Source organism: Cherax quadricarinatus, chromosome 25 (assembly GCF_038502225.1).
Source record: "Cherax quadricarinatus isolate ZL_2023a chromosome 25, ASM3850222v1, whole genome shotgun sequence".
Taxonomy (NCBI): domain Eukaryota; kingdom Metazoa; phylum Arthropoda; class Malacostraca; order Decapoda; family Parastacidae; genus Cherax; species Cherax quadricarinatus.
Window position 1 is genome coordinate 14,302,567 of NC_091316.1, and position 23,927 is coordinate 14,326,493.

The 23,927-nt window shown below is 46.2% G+C and overlaps 1 protein-coding gene across 1 annotated transcript in view; it reads right to left on the reverse strand.

Moving 5' to 3' along the window:
* Positions 1-23,927, reverse strand: part of LOC138853198 (uncharacterized) — a 182,632-nt gene that overhangs the window by 10,414 nt on the left and 148,291 nt on the right. The gene's annotated exons all lie outside the window — the stretch shown is intronic.

The following is a 23,927-nucleotide window of genomic DNA, read 5'->3' on the forward strand; positions in this document are numbered from 1 at the left end:
TGTCCGGAAACACTGCTGCGAATCCTACGCTGTCAGAAGACTTAGAGCCATCTGTGTACACAGCAATGGCATGAGAATGAGAGTGAAAGTGGTCAAGAAAAAGAGAGCGGGAAGCGACCGTAGACAGTTGGGCTTTCGAGCAAGGGAGGGAGAAAGAACAGACTCGAACAGCTGGAACTTCCCAGGGGGGTAGGGAAAAGTGAGATGCTACATGTACATAGAAAGGTGGTAGTTGAAGAGAAGACAAGAGCGAATGAAGGCGAAGAGAGAAGGGACGGAGTAAACAGGGGCGGCAAACAAATAAAGAATGTCTACTAATATCAGTGACCATTCTATAAATGGAAGGATTGCGGAGATCATGAGAGCATACATAGTAGCGCAGGCAATGGGCATCACGGCGATCGGATAAGGATGGAACGTTCGCTTCTGCATAGAGGCTCTCGACAGGGGAAGAGCGGAAAGCACCAAGGCATAACCGTAATCCTTGGTGATGAATGGGGTTAAGGCTAGAGAGAGTAGCAGGAGATGCCGCTGAATAGATCTGGTCACCATAATCAAGTTTCGATAAAATAAGGGTGGAATGTAGGCGAGCCATAGAGGTACAAAGGATGATCGGAGATGACAGAGCGTCTAGTGAAAGTGATTTGGTGGGTTTTAGTGCTGGAAAATTTAAACCCATGTGTGGTGGCCCAATTGGAAACACGGTCGACTGCATGTTGGAGAGAAACTGTAAGGAGGTGACAGTCAGCGCCTGCACAGGCAATAGCAAAGTCATCAACATAGAGTGATGACCAAATATTTGATGGAAGACTAGAGGCCAAATCATTAATAGCAAGGAGAAAAAGTGTTGTGCTCAGAACACATCCCTGGGGGACACCTTCAGCTTGGATAAAGTCCGGGGAGAGCACATTATTAACCCGAACACGGAAATGCCTGTCAGTTAAAAAGTTCTTAAGGAAGGATGGTAGATTGCCTCGAAGGCCTAAGGAGTGGGCTTGGGCTAAAATATTATACCTCCAAGTTGTGTCATATGCCTTCTCAAGGTCAAAAAATATGGCAATAACTGAGTGGTTATTCGCAAAGGCATTACGAACATACGTATCCAAGCGTAGTAAGGGGTCTATGGTAGAACGTCCCTTACGAAAGCCATATTGACGAGTGGAGAGACTGTTGTGTGTCTCTAAATACCACACTAAACATCTATTTACTAGGCGTTCCATTACTTTGCAAACTGCACTGGTAAGAGCAATGGGACGATAGTGGGAGGTTTCATGTCCCGTAGTGCCTGGTTTGCGGAAAGGGAGAACAATGGCGGATTTCCACAGCTGTGGAAGAACTCTTTGTAACCAAATAAGATTGTAAAGGCGTAATAGGACTGCAAGGGCTGACTGATGTAAATGTTGTAGCATACGAATATGAATGTCGTCGGGCCCAGCTGCCGATGATCGACAAGCTGAGAGTGTTGCCTCCAGTTCTTGAAGTGTAAAAGGCACATTATACTGTTCTTCTCTGAGAGAAGAAAAGTCCAAGGGTGCTAACTCTCTGGCAGACTTTGAGGAAAGAAATGAGGGGCATAGATGGAGTCCCTGAGAAATACGGACCAGATGATTGCCAATTTCATTGGCAACATCTAGTGGGTTTGCTATATCAACACCGGCAACCCGCAGAACAGGAGCCGGGTCAGGAGAATATTTACCACTCAGTTTTCGTACTTTTTTCCAGACTGCACTCATAGAGGAAGCAGAGGTGATGGTGGAGACATAATCTCGCCAGCAAGTGCGTTTAGCGTCACGGATGACACGGCGAGCGATCGCACGCTTCTCTTTAAAATCAAGGAGTCGCTCTGTGGTTCTATTGTACCGGTACCTGCTCCATGCAGCGCGTTTCAAACGTACTGCACGAGCACAAGCAGGAGACCACCAAGGCACGCATTTCTGAGAATGCCTGCCCGAAGTTTGGGGTATAGAATGAGAAGCTGCGGTGAAAACGGAGGACGAGAAGAGGTGTAAAAGCTCATCGATGGAGGACGAAGAAGGAACCTCTTTAAAAACAGTTAGGTGTGAGTAAAGGTTCCAATTTGCCCGATTAAATTGCCAGCGTGGGGTGCGAAGAGGTGGCGAATATGAAGGGGAAGTAAGAATGATTGGGAAATGATCACTGTCATGTAAGTCCGGGAGAACAGACCAAGTGAAGTCTAATGCGGCGGAGGAAGAGCAGATTGAGAGATCGATGCAAGAGAGAGTATGAGTCCGAGGATCAAAATGGGTGTGAGTACCTGTATTTAAAACAATGGAGGGGGTGGGTGGCAAGAAAAGCCTCTAACTGAATTCCACGGGAATCACAGTGAGACCCCCCCCAGAGGAAATGGTGGGCATTAAAATCACCAAGTAACAGAATCGGTGGCGGTAATGACGAAACAAGGAAGGCAAAATCCGGAATAGATAATGCCCGAGAAGGAGAGAGATATAAAGAACAGAGCGTATACCACCTATGTAAGTGGATACGGGCTGCTGTGTAATGCAGCGAAGTACGAACAAATAGCTGATGGTACGGAATATCAGTGCGGAGAAGAAGGGCACTTTCATTAAAGGTCCCATCAGGAAAAGGATCTGAAGAATACAATAAATTATAGCCTGAGATGTGAGAAATAACAGCAGAGTGTAATTTTGGTTCCTGTAAGCAAACACCAACAGGGGCAAACTGGGAGAGTAACATCTGAAGCTCACCCCGATTACCCCTGAGGCCGCGTATATTCCACTGTAAATAGGCCATGATTGGCAATGATAAAGATACTTGAAATCCGCAGGTAAGGGTTCCTACGGACTAGAAGGGTTAGAAAAGTCCACATGCGGAGGCAGTGGAAAATGTTCAAGCAGCGAAGGAACGGTGCGCTGTGAAGAAAGGAGTTGCGCAGATGGAGCAGAGGAGAGAGAAAGAGCGGAAGGTGGATCAGTGTCCATTGATGGTTTGGTCTCTGCAATATATTCAGAGATTGCTTCAAGTGTTTCGGAATTCAGAGATGTCGTATGGGAGACAATATTGGGAATGGTAGGGGGAGGATGAGTAAAGATTGGAACTGTATTGGACTGTACCAAGGTAGGGGGGGGCGAAAGGGTGGAGGGAACTGGAGAAGCGTGGCAGGGGACAGAAGAGGCAGGAACCTGGGAGGTGGCAGAAGAGGAAGAAACTTGGGAGGGAACAGGGGAGGAAGGTACATTACGAGGAGGAGGGTGAACCTCTGCACTTGTAACTGAGCCAGTGAGAGGGGAAGAACTAGGGACAGAGACAGGGAGGGTAAAATGAGGTGGTGGAAGATGGGTAGGAGGTGGTACCGGACCTTTTTTTGACTTTTGAGAAGTAGAGGGACGATTGGGAGGAGGTGTCGTACGAGGTCTCGTCGATACTGAGGCTTGTGAGAGAGAACTCGAAGAAGCGAGATTAGACTGAGGTGTTGAAGTAGGGACGTCTGAGCCAAGGACAGCAAAAGGATTAGATACAGGAGTGATTATGGGAGAGGTAACCACAGAGGTGGGTGTAGAAGATGGGATACTAGAAGTGGGGGGACGTTTTGAAACACGGGAATAAGAAACACGTGGGAGTCTCCCTTGGAGGCGGAGATGAGAAATTGCCATGGCATAAGGGAGACCTTCTGTCTCTTTGAGGTAACGAATTTCCCGCTCGTTTAAATAGACCTGACAACGGCGAGAGTACGAAGGGTGAGCCTCATGACAGTTAAGGCAAGAGGGAGACCGATTGCAAGATGTATTAGAATGGTCATCGGCACCACAGACTGGGCATTCGGCGATAGATCTGCAATATTTCGCTGGATGGCCAAATCGCCAGCAATTTCTACACTGTTGTGGTGTAGGGATCACCTTTCGAACTTGTAACCGATGTCCTGCTATATAAACTGAGGATGGGAGTTCTCGGCTGTCAAAAGTTAAACGAGCCACATTGCTAGGGTATCGTCTCCGCCCACGGGCAGGAAGAACGTAAGTGTCTACCTTGAGGATTGGGAGATCTTGGAATTCCAGCTGTTCTAGAATGTCGGTGCCACATGTCTGGAAATTTTGTTGAACTATGGTATGGGGCAGAATGACGGTACCACTACAAGAATTGAGGGAATGATGTTTTTCAAGAGTGACAGGAACAGTATCGATATGGGAAAGACGAGAGAGCTCATGAGCCTGGGTAGCATTCTGTACGGTAATGATGCGCGTACCGCTCTTAAGAGCATGAAAAGAAATATCTTTACCAACATGGCGTAGGAGTGCCTTGCCAATACTATGGTCAGAAAGATAGGCAGTAGAGGAAGTTGGTCGTAAAGTGAAGAATTTAGTCCACTGTTCAGTCTGAAACTGAGCGTGGAAAGGTAGTGAAGGGCGTGTCAATCGTTTCTGAGAAGAACGAGAAGGTGGAGAAGTATCATCAGCAGGTAATTGTCGTTGACGTTTAGGCGTGGGACCAGAGTTGGTCCAACGTGTAACGGGTCGGCGATTTGAAAATTGCCGCACCGTAGAGGGAGAGGCCGGAAGCATAGTCAGAGGAGAGCGAAGGTCCGATAAATCGAAGGAGTCAGTCGAGGCCTCAGTACCTGAAGCGGGTGAGGAAACAGCACCGGCAATAGGTACAGAGGCATGAGGAATGTCTGAAGAGTGGTCCAAAGACGAGGCGGGGTCAGAACGGGGTGCGGTATCAAGAAGGGGCCCGGGGGTACCAGGTTCATGCACTAGGGCTGCCATGGTTAGGTTACTTCTTTCTTTTTGTTTTTAAGAAAAAAAAGAAAGAAGAAAAGAAAATAAAAATAAAAAAAAGAAAAAAAAAAGGGGAAACCGGGGAGGGATAGGTCCTAGGAGGAATGAAAGGGCCAGAAATCTCCCTCCGCGCCCAAGAGGACCTCAGCACCGCAAGTAGCGCAGATGCAGCATGGAACCCGTGCCATACCCTACCCATCATGCTAGTAAACTAACAATCCAGGATAGCAACCTCACATCTGCCGAGCTACCTCGGTGGACAAAAGAGAGGGCGGCCGGATATCCGCCACAAAGCATACCTCCTTCGGCCACCACCCCCAGAATCCGAAAGGTGGCTTCCAGAGATACACTCGTTGCCCGAAAGACACCCAAAGCTACTCCGGGGTACCGGAGAGGGATCGGGACATCCCCAGGCGATCCAGATTCCACGGCAAACTATGCCACCGCTAAGAACCTCAACGGAATGGGATGGACCCCGGTATCCTTTCTCCTACCTAGGAACTAGCGCGCCTGTGGGAGAAATCCCAAAGGACAAAAAGAGGAAGGGCAAAAGGGAGGAGTGGGGAGGAGGAGGAGGAAAGGAAAAAGGGGAGGATGGGGAGGATGGGATAGGGGAGGGGAGATTGGGGGGTAATTAGGTTCGGTCTGAGGAAGAAGACCGATAGGTCTAATTCCTCAGACCAAGAGCCTCTTCACCACGCCAAGGAGCCCCCCTTGAAGAGGGTATCCTGGAGTAGCTTTGGGTGTCTTTCGGGCGACGGGTGTATCTCTGGAAGCCACCTTTTGGATTCCGGGGGTGGTGGCCGAAGGAGGTATGCTTTGTGGCGGATATCCGGCCGCCCTCTCTTTTGTCCACCGAGGTAGCTTGGCAGATGTGAGGTTGCTATCCCGGATTGCTGGTTTACTGGCATGAAGGGTAGGGTATGGCACGGGTTCCATGCTGCATCTGCGCTACTAGTGGTGCTGAGGTCCTCTTGGGCGCGGAGGGAGATTTCCGGCCCTTTCATTCCTCCTGGGAACTATTCCTCCCCGCTCCCCCCTTTTTTTCTTTTTTTTATTTTTATTTTCTTTTCTTCTTTCTTTTTTTTTCTTAAAAACAAAAAGCAAAGGAGTAACCTAACCATGGCAGCCCTAGTCCATGAACCCACTACCCCCGGGCCCCTTCTTGATACCGCACCCCATTCTGACCCTGCCTTGTGTTTAGACCACTCTTCGGACACTCCTGATGCCCCTGTACCTCTTGCTGGTGCTGTTTCCTCACCCGCTTCAGGTACCGGGGCTTCGACTGACTCCTTCGATTTGTCTGAACTCCGCTCTCCTTTGACTATGCTTCCGGCTTCACCCTCTATGGTATGGCAATTTTCGAATCGCCCGCCCATTTCACGCCGGACCAACTCCAGTCCTACTCCTAAACGCCAACGTCAATCTCCTGATGATGCTCCTTCGTTACCTTCCCATTCTACTCGGAAAAGATCGACACGTCAAGCACTCCCTCTCCACGCTCAGTTTCGGACCACACAATGGACTAAATTCTTTACTTTAAGACCAACTTCTTCTGCCTACCTTTCTGACCATAGTATTGGCAAAGCGCTCCTGCGTCATGTTGGTAGAGATATTTCATTTCATGCTCTCAAGAGCGGTATGTGCATCGTCACTGTCCAGAATGCTACCCAAGCTCATGATCTTTCTCTCCTTTCGAATATCGATACTACTCCTATCACTATTGAAAAACATCTTTCTCTCAATTCTTGTAGTGGTACTGTCATTCTGCCCCATACCATAGTCCAACAGAATTTCCAGTCATGTGGCAATGACATTTTTGAACAGCTGGAACTCCAGGATCTCCCAATCCTCAAAGTAGACACTTATGTCCTTCCTGCCCGGGGGCGGAGACGTTACCCTTGCAATGTAGCTCGTTTATCTTTTGACAGCTGAGAACTCCCGTCCTCTGTATATGTCGCGGGACATAGGTTACAAGTTCGAAAGGTGATACCTACACCGCAACAATGTAGAAATTGCTGGTGTTTTGGTCACCCAGCGAAATATTGCAGATCTATGGCCAAATGCCCAGTCTGTGGTGCCGACGACCATTCTAATACATCTTGCAGTCAACCTCCATCTTGCCTTTATTGTAATGAAGCTCACCCTTCGTACTCCCGCCGTTGCCAGGTCTACTTAAATGAACGTGAAATCCATTGCCTCAAAGAGGCAGAAGGTCTCCCTTATGCTATGGCAGTTACTCATCTCCGCCTCCAAGGGAGACTACCCCGTGTTTCTTATTCTCGTGTTTCCAAACATCCCCCCACTTCTGGGGTCCCATCTTCTGCAGCCTCCTCTGTTGTTACCCCTCCCATAGCCACTACGGCATCTAATCCTTTTGCTGTCCTTGGCTCTGACGTCCCGACTACAACTCAGTCTGTTCTCACATCTTCGCGTCCTTCCTCACAAGCCCCAGTATCGACAAGACCTCGTACGACACCTAATACCAATCGCCCCTCTACTCAGAAGTCCAAAAAATCCACATTGCTCAAATCTTCTTTGCCCCTTCCTTCCCTTCTTCCACCTCCACACTTTACCTTTCCAGTCTCTGTACCTAGTTCTTCCCCTCTCTCTGGCTCTATTACAAGTGTGGAGATTCACCCTCCTCCTCATACTATGCCTTCCACCCCCGTCCCCTCCCAAGTTTCTGCCACCTCCCAGGTTTCTGCCTCTTCTGTCCCCCCCCACACTTCATCTCCAGTCCCTTACACTCTTCCCTCCCCCTCTACTTTGGTACAGTCCATTAGTGTCCCAATCTTTACTCACCTTCCTCCTTCTATCTCCAATATGGTCTCTCATACATCTTTGAATTCAGAAACACTTGAAGCCATTTCAGAATATATTGCAGAGACTAAACCTTCAATGGACACTGATTCACTTCCTGTTCCTTCTCTTCCCTCTCCTCCATCTTCGCAACGCTCCGTTCCTTCGCTGCTTGAACGTCTTCCAATGCCACCACACGTTGACTTTTCTAACCCCTCTAGTCCGTAGGTGCCTTTACCTACAGATTCCTGGTATGTTCTTCATCGCCAATCATGGCCTATTTACAGTGGAATATCCGCGGCCTCAGGGGTAATCGGGGTGAGCTTCAGATGTTGCTTTCCAGGTTTTCCCGTGTTGGTGCTTGCTTACAAGAACCAAAATTACACTCGGCTGTTTTCCAACCTATCTCAGGCTATAATTTATTGTATTCTTCGGATCCTTTCTCAGATGGGACCTTTAATGAAAGTGCCCTTCTACGCAATGATATTCCGTACTGTCAACTATTTGTCCATACCTCGCTGCATTACACTGCAGCCCGTATCCACTTGAATAAGTGGTTTACAATATGTTCTTTATATCTCTCTCCTTCTCGAGCATTTTCTATCCCAGACTTTGCTTTTCTTGTTTCATCCTTACCACCTCCACTTCTGTTACTTGGTGATTTTAATACCCACCATTTCCTCTGGGGGGGGTCTCATTGTGACTCGCGTGGCATCCAGTTGGAGGCTTTTCTCACCTCTCACCCCCTCCATGTTTTAAATACGGGTACTCCCACCCATTTTGATCCTCGTACTCATACTCTCTCTTGCATCGATCTATCAGTCTGCTCTTCCTCCACTGCACTAGACTTCACCTGGTCTGTTCTACCAGACTTACATGACAGCGATCATTTTCCAATCATTCTTACTTCTCCTTCCTATTCACCACCTTTCCGTAGCCCTCGCTGGCAATTTGATCGGGCAAATTGGAATCTTTACTCACACCTCACTGCTTTTAGTGAGGTTCCTTCTTCATCCGCCATTGACGAGCTCCTACACATCTTCTCGACGTCAGTTTATACCGCAGCTTCTCATTCTATACCCCAAACCTCAGGCAGGCATTCTCAGAAGTGCGTGCCTTGGTGGTTTCCTGCTTGTGCTCGTGCAGTACGTTTGAAACGTGATGCATGGGGCAGGTACCGGTACAATAGAACCACTGAGAGACTTCTTGATTTTAAGCAGAAGTGTGCGATCACTCGCAGTGTCATCCGTGAAGCTAAACGCACTTGTTGGCGAGACTATGTTTCCACCATCACCTCTGCTTCTTCTATGAGTGCAGTCTGGAAAAAAGTGAGGAAATTGAGTGGTAAATACTCTCCTGACCCGGCTCCTGTTCTACGGGTCGCTGGTGTTGATGTAGCAAACCCTCTCGACGTTGCCATTGAACTTGGCACACATCTGGTCCGTATTTCCCGAGGGCTCCATCTATGCACCTCATTTCTTTCCTCAAAGTCTGCCAGAGAGTTAGTACCCTTGGACTTTTCTTCTCTCAGAGAAGAACAGTATAATGTGCCTTTTACACTTCAAGAACTGGAGGCAACGCTCTCAGCTTGCCGATCATCGGCAGCTGGGCCTGACGACATTCATATTCATATGTTACAACATTTACATCGGTCAGCCCTTGTAGTCCTCTTACACCTCTTCAATCTTATTTGGGCACAAGGAGTTCTTCCCGAGCTGTGGAAATCTGCCATTGTTTTCCCTTTCCGCAAACTGGGTACTTCAGGACATGATGCCTCCCACTATCGCCCCATCGCTCTTACTAGTGCAGTTTGCAAAGTTATGGAACGTCTCGTAAATCAACGTTTAATGTGGTATTTAGAGACACACAACAGTCTCTCCGCTAGTCAATATGGCTTTCGTAAGGGTCGTTCTACCATAGACCCCTTACTACGCTTGGATACGTATGTTCGTAATGCCTTTGCGAATAATCACTCAGTTATTGCCATATTTTTTGACCTTGAGAAGGCATATGACACAACTTGGAGGTATAATATTTTGGCCCAGGCCCATTCCTTAGGCCTCCGAGGCAATCTACCATCCTTCCTTAAGAACTTTTTAACTGACAGACATTTCCGTGTTCGAGTCAATAATGTTCTTTCCCCGGACTTCGTCCAAGCTGAAGGTGTCCCTCAGGGATGTGTTCTAAGCACAACACTTTTTCTCCTTGCTATAAATGATTTGGCCTCTGTTCTTCCACCCAATATTTGGTCATCACTCTATGTTGATGACTTCGCTATTGCTTGTGCGTGCGCTGACTGTCATCTTATTGCAGTTTCTCTCCAGCATGCGGTCGACCATGTTTCCACTTGGGCCACCACGCATGGGTTTAAATTTTCAAGTACCAAAACTCACCAAATTACTTTCACTAGACGCTCTGTTATCTCCGATCATCCTTTGTATCTCTATGGCTCCTGTATCCCCGAACGTGATACAGTCAGGTTTCTAGGCCTTCTCTTTGACCGTCGGTTGTCCTGGAAACCTCACATAACCTCTCTGAAGGCAACTTGTCACAGCCGGCTAAACCTTCTTAAAACCCTTGCTCATCTTTCCTGGGGAGCTGATCATCGAACTCTGCTTCGCCTACATTCAGCCCTCGTTTTATCGAAACTCGATTATGGTGACCAGATTTATTCCGCGGCCTCTCCTGCTACTCTCTCTAGCCTTAACTCTATCCATCACCAAGGATTACGTTTGTGCCTTGGTGCTTTTCGCTCTTCCCCTGTTGAGAGCCTCTATACAGAAGCGAATGTTCCATCCTTGTCTGATCGCCATGATGCCCATTGCCTTCGCTACTATGTACGCTCTCACGATGTACACAATCCTTCCATTTATAGAATGGTCACCGATATTAGTAGACATTCTTTATTCGTTCGCTGCCCGTTTGCTCCGTCCCTTTTCTCTTCGCCTACATTCACGCTTGTCTTCCCTTCAGTTACCACCTTTATATGTTCATGTAGCATCTCACTTTTCCCTACCCCCCTGGGAAGTTCCAGCTGTTTGGGTCTGTTCTTTCTCACTCCCTTGCTCGAAAGCTCAACTGCCTACGGTGGCTTCCCGCTCTCTTTTTCTTGATCACTTCCACTCCCATTCTCATGCCACCGCTGTGTACACAGATGGCTCTAAGTCTTCAGACGGCGTCGGATTTGCAGCAGTGTTTCCGGACAGCGTCGTGCGGGAACATTTACTATCTTCAGCTAGCATTTTTACTGCTGAACTGTATGCCATTCTTGCAGCACTTATTCGTATCGCATCTATGCCTGTGTCATCATTTGTAGTAGTCTCAGACTCCCTTAGTACTCTACAGGCTTTACGAAAATTTGATACATCTCATCCCCTAGTTCTCCGTATCCAACTTTGGCTACGCCGTATCTCTACCAAACATAAAGATATTGTTTTTTGTTGGGTCCCTGGTCATGTCGACGTACAGGGCAATGAACAGGCAGACACTGCTGCGCAGTCAGCAGTACATGACCTACCAATTTCCTATCGAGGTGTTCCATTTCTGGACTATTTTGCTGCAATAGCTACCCACCTTCGCACCCGTTGGCAACAACGTTGGTCAACTCTACTCGGTAACAAACTTCATTCTATTAAACCGAGCATAGGTTACTAGCCGTCTTCTTGTCATCAGTGCCGAGGTTGGGAGACCACTCTCTCCCGCCTTCGCATTGGTCACACTCATCTTACTCATGGGTATCTCATGGAGAGGCACCCTGTTCCTCTCTGTGAGCAGTGTCAAGTTCCAGTATCGATTAGCCACATTCTGTTAGGCTGCCCTCTCTATCAACGAGCACGCAGAATTTACCTCCAACGTCGTCTTTGTTCTACTACTCTCTCTTTACCTTCCCTTCTTGCTGATGGACCCTCCTTTAATCCTGACTCTCTCATTGACTTCTTGACAACGACAATTTACTCCACAAACTCTGATGATACTTTTCGCACTCCCCTCAGCCCTTTCTGGTTCAGTCTCTTGCTGCCCTTTACCCTTTCACCATCCACTGCCCCGCTGTTATCCGTAACCTATTACTCATCCATCTCCCTTTTGCCACCTGATGCCCTCGCTTCCTTCCTGCCCTGCAGCGCTGTATAGTCCTTGTGGCTTAGCGCTTCTTTTTGATTATAATAATAATAATAATCCAGTTCCCTGCCTCTTCAAGGGGAGCTCCTTGTGGTGAAGAGGCTCTTGGTCTGAGGAATCAGACCTGTCGGTCTGCTTCCTCAGACCGAACCTAATTACCCCCCAATCCCCCCCTCCCTATCCCATCCTTCCCTTTTTCCTCACCCCTCCCTTTTGCCCTTCCTCTTTTTGGCGTTTGGGATTTCTCCCACAGGCGCGCTAGTTCCTAGGTAGGGGAAAGGATACCGGGGTCCGTCCCATTCCGTTGAGGTTCTTGGTGGTGGCGTAGTTTGCCGTGGAATCTGGATCGCCTGGGGATGTCCCGATCCCTCCCGGTATCCCGGAGTAGCTTTGGGTGTCTTTCGGGCGACGGGTGTATCTCTGGAAGCCACCTTTCGGATTCCGGGGGTGGTGGCCGAAGGAGGTATTCTTTGTGGTGGATATCCGGCCGCCCTCTCTTTTGTTCACCGAGGTAGCTTGGCAGATGTGAGGTTGCTATCCCGGATTGCTGGTTTACTGGCATGAAGGGTAGGGTGTGGCACGGGTTCCATGCTGCATCTGCGCTACTAGAGGTGCTGAGGTCCTCTTGGGCGCGGAGGGAGATTTCCGGCCCTTTCATTCCTCCTGGGAACTGTTCCTCCCTGCTCCCCCCTTTTTTTATTTTTATTTTCTTTTTGTTTTTAAGAAAAAAAAAAGAAGAAAAGCAAAGGAGTAACCTAACCATGAAGAACCCAATCCATGAACCCACTACCACCGGGCCCCTTCTTGATACCGCACCCCATTCTGACCCTGCCTTGTTTTTAGACCACTCTTCGGACACTCCTGATGCCCCTGTACCTCATGCTGGTGCTGTTTCCTCACCCGCTTCAGGTACCGGGGCTTCGACTGACTCCTTCAATTTGTCTGACCTCCGCTCTCCTTTGACTATGCTTCCGGCCTCTACGGTACGGCAATTTTCGAATCGCCACCCCGTTTCACGCTGGTCCTACTCCTAAACGCCAACGTCAATCTCCTGATGATGCTCCTTCGTTACCTTCCCATTCTACTCGGAAAAGACCGACACGTCATGCACTCCCTCTCCACGCTGAGTTTCGGACCACACAATGGACTAAATTTTTTACTTTAAGACCGACTTCCTCTTCTGCCTATCTTTCTGACCATAGTATTGGCAAAGCACTCCTGCGTCATGTTGGTAGAGATATTTCATTTCATGCTCTCAAGAGCGGTACGCGCATTGTCACTGTCCAGAATGCTACCCAAGCTCATGATCTTTCCTTTCGAATATCGATACTACAGTGGACCCCCGCATAACGATATTAATCCGTTCCTGAGAGCTCATTGTTATGCGAAATTATCGTTATGCGAATGAATTTTCCCCATAAGAAATAATGGAAATCAAATTAATCCGTGCAAGACATCCAAAAGTATGAAAAAAAATTTTACCACATGAAATATACATTTTCCTACACACAAAAAAAAGGATACATGCACAATAGTAGAGTAGTACATGCACAATATATATTGTGCATGTACTACTCTACTAAATGAAGAATAAATGACACCTTTATTGAAGATGCAGCAATGACTGATGAGACACTGTGTCCTGGGAGTGCCTTTTCCTCCTGAGTACTGTAGGTCCTGTTTGGCATTTTCTTCCAGAACAGGCCTTATCACACTGTGTATGCCACTACAATTCTTAAATCTCTCAAACCAACCTTTGCTGGCTTTAAATTCACCAATATGAGCACTAATTCCAGGCATTTTTCCCTGTTCACCTGGGTGTTAGTCGACTGGTGTGGGTTGCATCCTGGGAGACAAGATTAAGGACCCCAATGGAAATAAGTTAGACAGTCTTCGATGACACTGACTTTTTTGGGTTATCCTGGGTGGCTAACCCTCTGGGGTTAATTGTTTCTTGGTATTCTCAATAAACCACACCAACAACGGTGCTACAGCAGCAGCAGCAGCAGCAGCTGACAGTGCTACAGCAGCAGCAGCAGCAGCTGACGGTGCTACAGCAGCAGCAGATGGTGCTGCAGCAGCAGCAGCTGACAGTGCTACAGCACCAGCTGACAGTGCTACAGCAGCAGCAGACGGTACTACAGCAGCAGCAGCTGACGGTGGTACAGCAGCAGCTGACGGTGGTACAGCAGCAGCAGATGGTACTACAGCAGCAGACGGTGGTACAGCAGCAGCAGCTGACGGTGCTACAGCAGCAGCAGCTGACGGTGCTACAGCAGCAGCAGCAGCAGCAGCAGCATCATCAGCAGTTGACCATGGTACCACAGTATTTCGATAATATTTCTCATTCTTTTTACCACAGGGTTGGCACTAGAAGCTTTCTTGGGGCCCATGGTCACTTATTTTGCAGATAAAATCACCAAAAACACTGTAATAATACGAAATGTTCCGATTGTATGCTTGGATGTTACCGCGGAGGCTGGCTGGTAAACAATGCCACCGTCGAAACATGTGAGGCTGGCTCAGGCCGCACATTAGACGCATCTCGGACGAATAGCGTTGAGTGGGTTTTTTAGCGGTATGCGAGGCAAAATCTTAGTGATAAAATGTATCGGTATGCGGATTTAACGTTATGTGATGCCAACGGTATGCGGGGGTCCACTGTACTCCTATCACTATTGAAAAACATCTTTCTCTCAATTCTTGTAGTGGTACTGTCATTCTGCCCCATACCATAGTCGAACAGAATTTCCAGTCATGTGGCAATGACATTCTTGAACAGCTGGAATTCCAGGATCTCCCAATCCTCAAAGTAGACACTTATGTCCTTCCTGTCCGTGTGGCTCGTTTAACTTTTGACAGCCGAGAACTCCCGTCCTCTGTATATGTCGCGGGACATCGGTTACAAGTTTGAAAGGTGATACCTACACCGCAACAGTGTAGAAATTGCTGGCGTTTTGGTCACCCAGCGAAATATTGCAGATCTATAGCCAAATGCCCAGTCTGTAGTGCGTGCCTTGGTGGTCTCCAGCTTGTGCTTGTGCAGTACGTTTGAAACATGCTGCATGGGCAGGTACCGATACAATAGAACCAATGAGAGACTTCTTGATTTTAAGGAGAAGCGTGCGATCGCTTGCCGTGTCATCCATGATGCTAAACACACTTGCTGGCGAGACTATGTTTCCACCATCACCTCTGCTTCCTTTATGAGTGCAGTCTGGAAAAAAGTGAGGAAATTGAGTGGTAAATACTCTCCTGACCCGGCTCCTGTTCTACGGGTCGCCGGTATTGATGTAGCAAACCCTCTTGATGTTGCCATTGAAATTGGCACTCATCTGGTCCGTATTTCCCGGGGACTCCATCTATGCCCCTCGTTTCTTTCCTCGAAGTCTGCCAGAGAGTTAGTACCCTTGGACTTTTCTTCTCTCAGAGAAGAACAGTATAATGTGCCTTTTACACTTCAGGAACTGGAGGCAACACTCTCAGCCTGCCGATCATCGGCAGCTGGACCTGACGACATTCATATTCGTATGTTACAACATTTACATCAGTCAGCCCTTGTAGTCCTCTTACACCTCTTCCATCTTATTTGGGCACAAGGAGTTCTTCCCCAGCTGTGGAAATCTGCCATTGTTCTCCCTTTCTGCAAGTTGGGTACTACAGGACATGATGCCTCCCACTATCGTCCCATCGCTCTTAATAGTGCAGTTTGCAAAGTGATGGAACGTCTGGTAAATCGCCATTTAATGTGGTATTTAGAGACACACAACAGTCTCTCCGCTAGTCAATATGGCTTTCGTAAGGGCCGTTCTACCATAGACCCCTTACTACGCTTGGATACGTATGTTCGTAATGCCTTTGCAAATAATCACTCAGCTATTGCCATATTTTTTGACCTTGAGAAGGCATATGACACAACTTGGAGGTATAATATTTTGGCCCAAGCCCACTCCTTAGGCCTCCGAGGCAATTTACCATCCTTCCTTAAGAACTTTTTAACTGACAGACACTTTCATGTTCGAGTCAATAATGTGCTTTCCCCGGACTTTGTCCAAGCTGAAGGTGTCCCTCAGGGATGTGTTCTGAGCACAACACTTTTTCTCCTTGCTATAAATGACTTAGCCTCTGTTCTTCCACCCAATATTTGGTCATCACTCTATGCTGATGACTTCGCTATTGCTTGTGCAGGCGCTGACTGTCATCTCATTGCAGTTTCTCTCCAGCATGCGGTCGACCGTGTTTCCACTTGGGCCACCACACATGGGTTTAAATTTTCCAGTACCAAAACTCACCAAATTACTTTCACTAGACGCTCTGTCATCTCTGATCATCCTTTGTATCTCTATGGCTCTCATATCCCCGAACATGATACAGTCAGGTTTCTAGGCCTTCTCTTTGACCGTAGGTTATCCTGGAAACCTCACATCACCTCTCTGAAGGCAACTTGTCACAGCCGGCTAAACCTTCTTAAAACCCTTGCTCATCTTTCCTGGGGAGCTGATCGTCGAACTCTGCTTCGCCTACATTCAGCCCTCGTTTTATCAAAACTCGATTATGGTGACCAGATTTATTCAGCGGCCTCTCCTGCTACTCTCTCTAGCCTTAACCCCATCCATCACCAAGGATTACGTTTATGCCTTGGTGCTTCTCGCTCTTCCCCTGTTGAGAGCCTCTATGCAGAAGCGAATGTTCCATCCTTGTCTGATTGCCATGATGCCCATTGCCTTCGCTACTATGTACGCTCTCACGATCTCCACAATCCTTCCATTTATAGAATGGTCACCGATATTAGTAGACATTCTTTATTTGTTCGCCGCCCGTTTGCTCCGTCCCTTTTCTCTTCACCTACATTCGCTCTTGTCTTCCCTTCAATTACCACCTTTATATGTTCATGTAGCATCTCACTTTTCCCTACCCCCCTGGGAAGTTCCAGCTGTTCGGGTCTGTTCTTTCTCACTCCCTTGCTCGAAAGCCCAACTGCCTACGGTGGCTTCCCGCTCTCTTTTTCTTGATCACTTCCACTCTCATTCTCATGCCATCGCTGTGTACACAGATGGCTCTAAGTCTTCAGACGGTGTCGGATTCGCAGCAGTGTTTCCGGACAGCGTCGTGTGAGGGCATTTACTATCTTCGGCTAGCATTTTTACTGCTGAATTGTATGCCATTCTTGCAGCACTTATTCGTATCGCATCTATGCCTGTGTCATCATTTGTGGTAGTCTCAGACTCCCTTAGTGCTCTACAGGCTGTATGAAAATTTGATACATCTCACCCCTTAGTTCTCCGTATCCAACTTTGGCTACGCCGTATCTCTACCAAGCATAAAGATATTGTTTTTTGTTGGGTCCCTGGTCATGTCGACGTACAGGGCAATGAACAGGCAGACACTGCTGCACGGTCAGCAGTACATGACATACCAATTTCCTATAGAGGTGTTCCATTTCTGGACTATTTTGCTGCAATAGCTACCCACCTTCACACCCGTTAGCAACAACGTTGGTCAACTCTGCTCGGTAACAAACTTCATTCTATTAAACCGAGCATAGGTTACTGGCCGTCTTCTTGTCATCAGTGCCGAGGTTGGGAGACCACTCTCTCCCGCCTTCGCATTGGCCACACTCGTCTTACTCATGGGTATCTCATGGAAAGGCACCCTGTTCCTCTTTGTGAGCAGTGTCAAGTTCCAGTATCGATTAGCCACATTCTGTTAGACTGCCCTCTCTATCAACGAGCACGCAGAATTTACCTCCAACGTCGTCTTCATTCTACTACTCTCTCTTTACCTTCCCTTCTTGCTGATGGACCCTCCTTTAATCCTGACTCTCTCATTGACTTCTTGACAACGACTGATTTACTCCACAAACTCTGATGATGATACCTTTCGCACTCCCCTCAGCCCTTTCTAGTTCAGTCTCTTGCTGCCCTTTACCCTTTCACCATCCACTGCCCCGCTGTTATCCGTAACTTATTACTCATCCATCTCCCTTTTGCCACCTGATGCCCTCGCTTCCTTCCTGCCCTGCAGTGCTGTATAGCCCTTGTGGCTTAGCGCTTCTTTTTTATTATAATAATAATCCAGTTCCCTGAATTAAGCCTGAATACCTTCCATCCCCCCCCCCCATGTGCTGTATAATCCTATGGGTTTAGCACCTCTTCCCCCTCCCCCCCATTATTATAACAGCCAGACTCCCACAATATGTACAGTTTACTTACATATGACTGTAAACTTGTGTAATTATACAAATTGTACATGTATGCTTGTACCGTGTTGTTGAAAAAACAACAGTGAGTTAGGAAAATTTAACCCAACACCAAGTCAGGTTACACTGTAGATATTGTCAAAGAAATAAGTCTTCATGACAAATTTATTACACTGTGTCTTCTTTTTGATTATAATAATAATAATATTACACTGTGCCCCTCTAGGGGGCAGAGGCAGAGTGTAGGGGCTCTTGATCCAAGGAAGTTCCCCTATCTCTTGGGTTAAACCTGATTGCCTCCCATTTCCCATGTAGGTGTAGCTCTTCATGTTGCTTATGATTCACCAAATGGAATTTCATGATATCATGACAAAGAAAAATTTCCCACTTTAAATTTACATAAAATTTATGGGAATATCTCTCCAGGTTTTAAAGATTTCCCATTTTCTATGATTACAGAGAAATATATGGGAATTTCACTCCAGCTTTCATTTTTTTTTTTTTTTCACAAATTAAGGATCAAAACTACTTTCTAACTTCCAAAATTTAATAGTTCCCATGTTACATTCATTTGGAGCACTAACTTCATAGTAAGCATTCACTACATCCCTCCCCATTTTACTTTTTTTTTTTTTTTTGGCCGTCTCCCACCGAGGCAGGGTGACCCAAAAAGAAAGAAAATCCCCAAAATGAAAATACTCTCATCATTCAACACTTTCACCACACTCACACATAATCACTGTTTTTGCAGAGGTGATCAGAACACAACAGCTTAGAAGCATATACAGTGGACCCCCGGTATTCGATATTAATCCGTTCCTGAGAGCTCATCGAATACCGATAATATCGAAAACCGAATCAATTTTCCTAATAAGAAATAATAGAAATCAAATTAATCTGTGCAAGACACCCAAAAGTATGAAAAAAAAAAATTTTGCTACATGGAATATTAAGTTTAATGCAATAGAATAATAACAATAAAATAATTGACACTTACCTTTAATGAAGATCTGGTGATGATTGACCCCTCAAGGAAGGTTCCTTGATGTTGGTGAGGGGCTCTTGATTTAGGGAATTGGATCTGTGCTCCAGTTCCCCGAATTAAGCCCGAATGCCTTCCACATCCCCCCCCCGGGCGCTGTATAATCCTCCGGGTTTAGCGCTTCCCCCTTGATTATAATAATAATAATAATAGTGATGATTGATGGGATGGGAGTAGGGGAGAGGTGTTAGTGTTTAGAAGGGGAATCCCCTTCCATTAGGACTTGAGGTAGCAAGTCCTTTTCCAGGGTTACTTCCCTTCTTCTTTTAATGCCGCTAGGACCAGCTTGAGAGTCACTGGACTTTTGTCGCACAACATAACTGGCAGCCTCACCATGCCTAATCACACTATGTATGCCACTACGATTCTTAACCCTTTGACTGTCGTGGCCGTATATATACGTCTTACGAGGTACTGTGTTTGACGTATATATACTCATAAATTCTACCGGCTTCAAATCAAGCAGGAGAAAGCTGGTAAGCCCACATGTGAGAGAATGGGTCTGTGTGGTCAGTGTGCACCATATAAAAAAAATCCTGGAGCACGCAGTGCATAATGAGAAAAAAAAACGACCGTTTATTTTTAATTAAAATGCCGACTTTGTGGTCTATTTTCGTATAGTATTTATGGTTGTATTCTCGTTTTCTTGGTCTCATTTGATAGAATGGAAAACATATTATAGAAATAGAGGTGATTTTGATTGATTTTCCTATAAAAAGAACCTAGAAATGGAGCTCAAAGTAGGGGAAATGTTTGATTTTTGCCAATGTTCAAAAGTAAACAAATGATGCCATTGTCCAATAAGTGTCCAACTAGCCATTCTAATATGCAGTCATGAATGGGTTGATGTTATTTATACAATTATTACAGTATTGCAGTAGTCTGCATAATAGTAAGTCTTCTATTTTTTGTTTGAATAAAAATTCAAAATAGAAAGCAAGAGTAATATCAGAGGGGCCTGGAGACGTGATTGATGAACAAAGAAAATGTTATTTTAGAGCCAGGAATATCTGCATAGTTCATTCTGGACCTTATTTTGAAATTGTCATATTTTTTAGTTTTTGTGAAATTGGCCAAATTGCAAATTTCTGACCACATTATTAGGTAGTTGAAATCGGTAAATAGGCAGTTTCTTGTACTTAATCGATAGAAAAAATGGAGTTCTAAAGAAATAGCTATGAGTTTGGGCGACTGGAACAAGGGAATTAGCCGAAAATAGGGCTCAAAGTGGGCGAAATTGCCGATTTGTAAACAGCTCCGAGGTTGCTAACTTCGCGACAGCATAATTCCGTCATTTTTCCATCAAATTTCGTTTTTTTTGTGTCATTACAATCGGGAAAAGATTCTCTGTCATTTCATAAGAAAAAATAATTTTTTTTTTTTAAATTTTGCAACACCAGGAGACACCTCAGGATTGGGGGTTGCAACAGTCAAAGGGTTAAATCTTTCAAACCAACCTTTTCTGGCCTTAAATTCACTCACATCACCACTAGTTGCAGGCAATTTCTTTACCAAATCGTCATGCAGCTGCCTAGCCTTTTCACAAATGATCGCTTGAGAGATGCTATCTCCTGCTGTTTTTCATTTATCCACACCAATAACAATCAACATTTTCTAACACTTGCGGTCGCTGTTTCGTAATCACAGTTGCACCTTTTGCAAGAACAGCTTCCTTGATTGCCGTTTTCCTGGTCACTATAGTAGAGATGGTTGATTGGGGTTTATTATACAACCTGACCAGCTCCGACACACGCACTCCACTTTCATACTTTGCAATTATCTCTTTCTTCATTTCATAAGTCATTAGCAACTTTTTTCTCGAAGGGTTGGCACTAGAAGCTTTCTTGGGGCCCATGGTGACTTATTTTGCAGAAACAAGCACCAAACACAGTGATAATATGTATCCTTAGATGCGCGCACACTGGCTGGCTTGTAAACACTAGCACACATGGGGCAGTTCAGGCCACACGTGGACAGGTCTCGTACGAATCGTATCGAATACCGGGTTTTCAATCGAATACCGAGGAAAAATTTTTGCGTTAAAATGCATCGAAAACCGGATTTATCGAATACCAATGACATCGAATACCGGGGGTCCACTGTACATATAAAGATACACAACATATCCCTCCAAACTGCCAATATCCTGAACCCCTCCTTTAGAGTACAGGTACTGTACTTCCCATTTCCAGGACTCAAGTCCGGCTATATAAAAATAACCGGTTTCCCTGAATCCCTACACTAAATATTACCCTGCTCACACTCCAACAGATAGTCAGGTCCCAAATACCATTCGTCTCCATTCACTCCTAACGCTCACGCACGCCTGCTGGAAGTCCAAGCCCCTCGCCCACAAAACCTCCCTTACCCCTTCCTTCCAACCTTTACGAGGACGACCCCTACCCCGCCTTCCTTCCCCTACAGATTTAAATGCTCTCCATGTCATTCTACTTTGATCCATTCTCTCTAAATAACCAAACCACCTCAACAACCCCTCTAATACTTTTATTAACTCCACACCTTCTCCTAATTTCCACACTCCGAATTTTCTGCATAATATTTACACCACACACATTGCCCTTAGACAGGACATCTCCACTGCCTCCAACCGCCTCCTCACTGCTGCATTCACAACCCAAGCTTCACACCCATATAAGAGTGTTGGTACTACTATACTTTCATACATTCCCTTCTTTGCCTCCATAGATAACGTTTTTTTTTTTATTATTATTATTAACATACTGGCCGATTCCCACCAAGGCAGGGTGGCCCGAAAAAGAAAAACTTTCACCATCATTCACTCCATCACTGTCTTGCCAGAAGGGTGCTTTACACTACAGTTTTTAAACTGCAACATTAACACCCCTCCTTCAGAGTGCAGGCACTGTACTTCCCATCTCCAGGACTCAAGTCCGGCCTGCCGGTTTCCCTGAATCCCTTCATAAATGTTACTTTGCTCACACTCCAACAGCACGTCAAGTATTAAAAACCATTTGTCTCCATTCACTCCTATCAAACACACTCACGCATGCCTGCTGGAAGTCCAAGCCCCTCGCACACAAAACCTCCTTTACCCCCTCCCTCCAACCTTTCCTAGGCAGACCCCTACCCCGCCTTCCTTCCACTACAGACTGATACACTCTTGAAGTCATTCTGTTTTGCTCCATTCTCTCTACATGTCCGAACCACCTCAACAACCCTTCCTCAGCCCTCTGGACAACAGTTTTGGTAATCCCGCACCTCCTCCTAACTTCCAAACTACGAATTCTCTGCATTATATTCACACCACACATTGCCCTCAGACATGACATCTTCACTGCCTCCAGCCTTCTCCTTGCTGCAACATTCATCACCCATGCTTCACACCCATATAAGAGCATTGGTAAAACTATACTCTCATACATTCCCCTCTTTGCCTCCAAGGACAAAGTTCTTTGTCTCCACAGACTCCTAAGTGCACCGCTCACCCTTTTCCCCTCATCAATTCTATGATTCACCTCATCTTTCATAGACCCATCCGCTGACACGTCCACTCCCAAATATCTGAATATATTCCCAAATATCTGAATACATTCTCCTCCTCCATACTCTCTCCCTACAATCTGATATCCAATCTTTCATCACCTAATCTTTTTGTTATCCTCATAACCTTACTCTTTCCTGTAGTCACTTTTAATTTTCTTCTTTTGCATAACCTACCAAATTCATCCACCAACCTCTGCAACTTCTCTTCAGAATCTCCCAAGTGCACAGTGTCATCAGCAAAAAGTAACTGTGACAACTCCCACTTTATGTGTGATTCTTTATGTTTTAACTCCACGCCTCTTGCCAAGACCCTCGCATTTACTTCTCTTACAACCCCATCTATAAATATATTAAACAACCACACTGAGAAATAATCTCCCTCTTTCCTACATACTCTAACTTGAGCCTCACTATCCTCGTAAAAACTCTTCACTGCTTTCAGTAACCTACCTCCTACACCATACACCTGCAACATCTGCCACATTGCCCCTCTATCCACCCTGTCATACGCCTTTTCCAAATCCATAAATGCCACAAAAACCTCTTTAGCCTTATCTAAATACTGTTCACTCATATGTTTCACTGTAAACTGGTCCACACACCCCCTACCTTTCCTAAAGCCTTCTTGTTCATCTGCTATCCTATTCTCAGTCTTACTTTTAATTCTTTCAATAATAACTCTACCATACACTTTACCAGGTATACTTAACAGACTTGTCCCCCTATAATTTTTTCACTCTCTTTTGTCCCCTTTGCCTTTATACAAAGGAACTATGCATGCTCTCTGCCAATCCCTAGGTACCTTACCCTCTTCCATACATTTATTAAGTAAGTGCACCAACCACTCCAAAACTATATCCCCACCTGCTTTTAACATTTCTATCTTTATCCCATCAATCCCGGCTGCCTTACCCCCTTTCATTTTACCTAATGCCTCATGAACTTCCCCCACACTCACAACTAGCTCTTCCTCACTCCTACAAGATGTTATTCCTCCTTGCCCTATACACGAAATCACAGCTTCCCTATCTTCATCAACATTTAACCCTTTCAGGGTCCGTCCCGTAGATCAACGGCTTTACGTTGAGTGTCCAAACCGTAGATCTACGCCAAAATTCTAGCGCCGTCAAATTTAGCGCGAAAATGCTCATAGGCCTACATGTGAGAGAACGGGTCTGCGTGGTGGGTGTGCGCCATAAACAAAAAATCTAGGCGCCCGCATAGCATTGTGGGAACGCCGGCTCAGTTACCCTTGTTCACCATGCCTCGTCGCAAGTCAGCTCTCACTCCCCGGAAAATTGGGACTCTCCTCTTCCTATCTGATAGTTCTGACACTGATGGAAGTGGAAATGAAGACGAATTCCACGGCTTTGATCAGTTAGTGACCGAAAAGAATGACCAGGATATCGATAATAGTGCAGAAAACCCTGACGATCCTCAACCTTCTACCTCTGGTGTGGGCACTCGTGATTCACGGTCGGTTGTT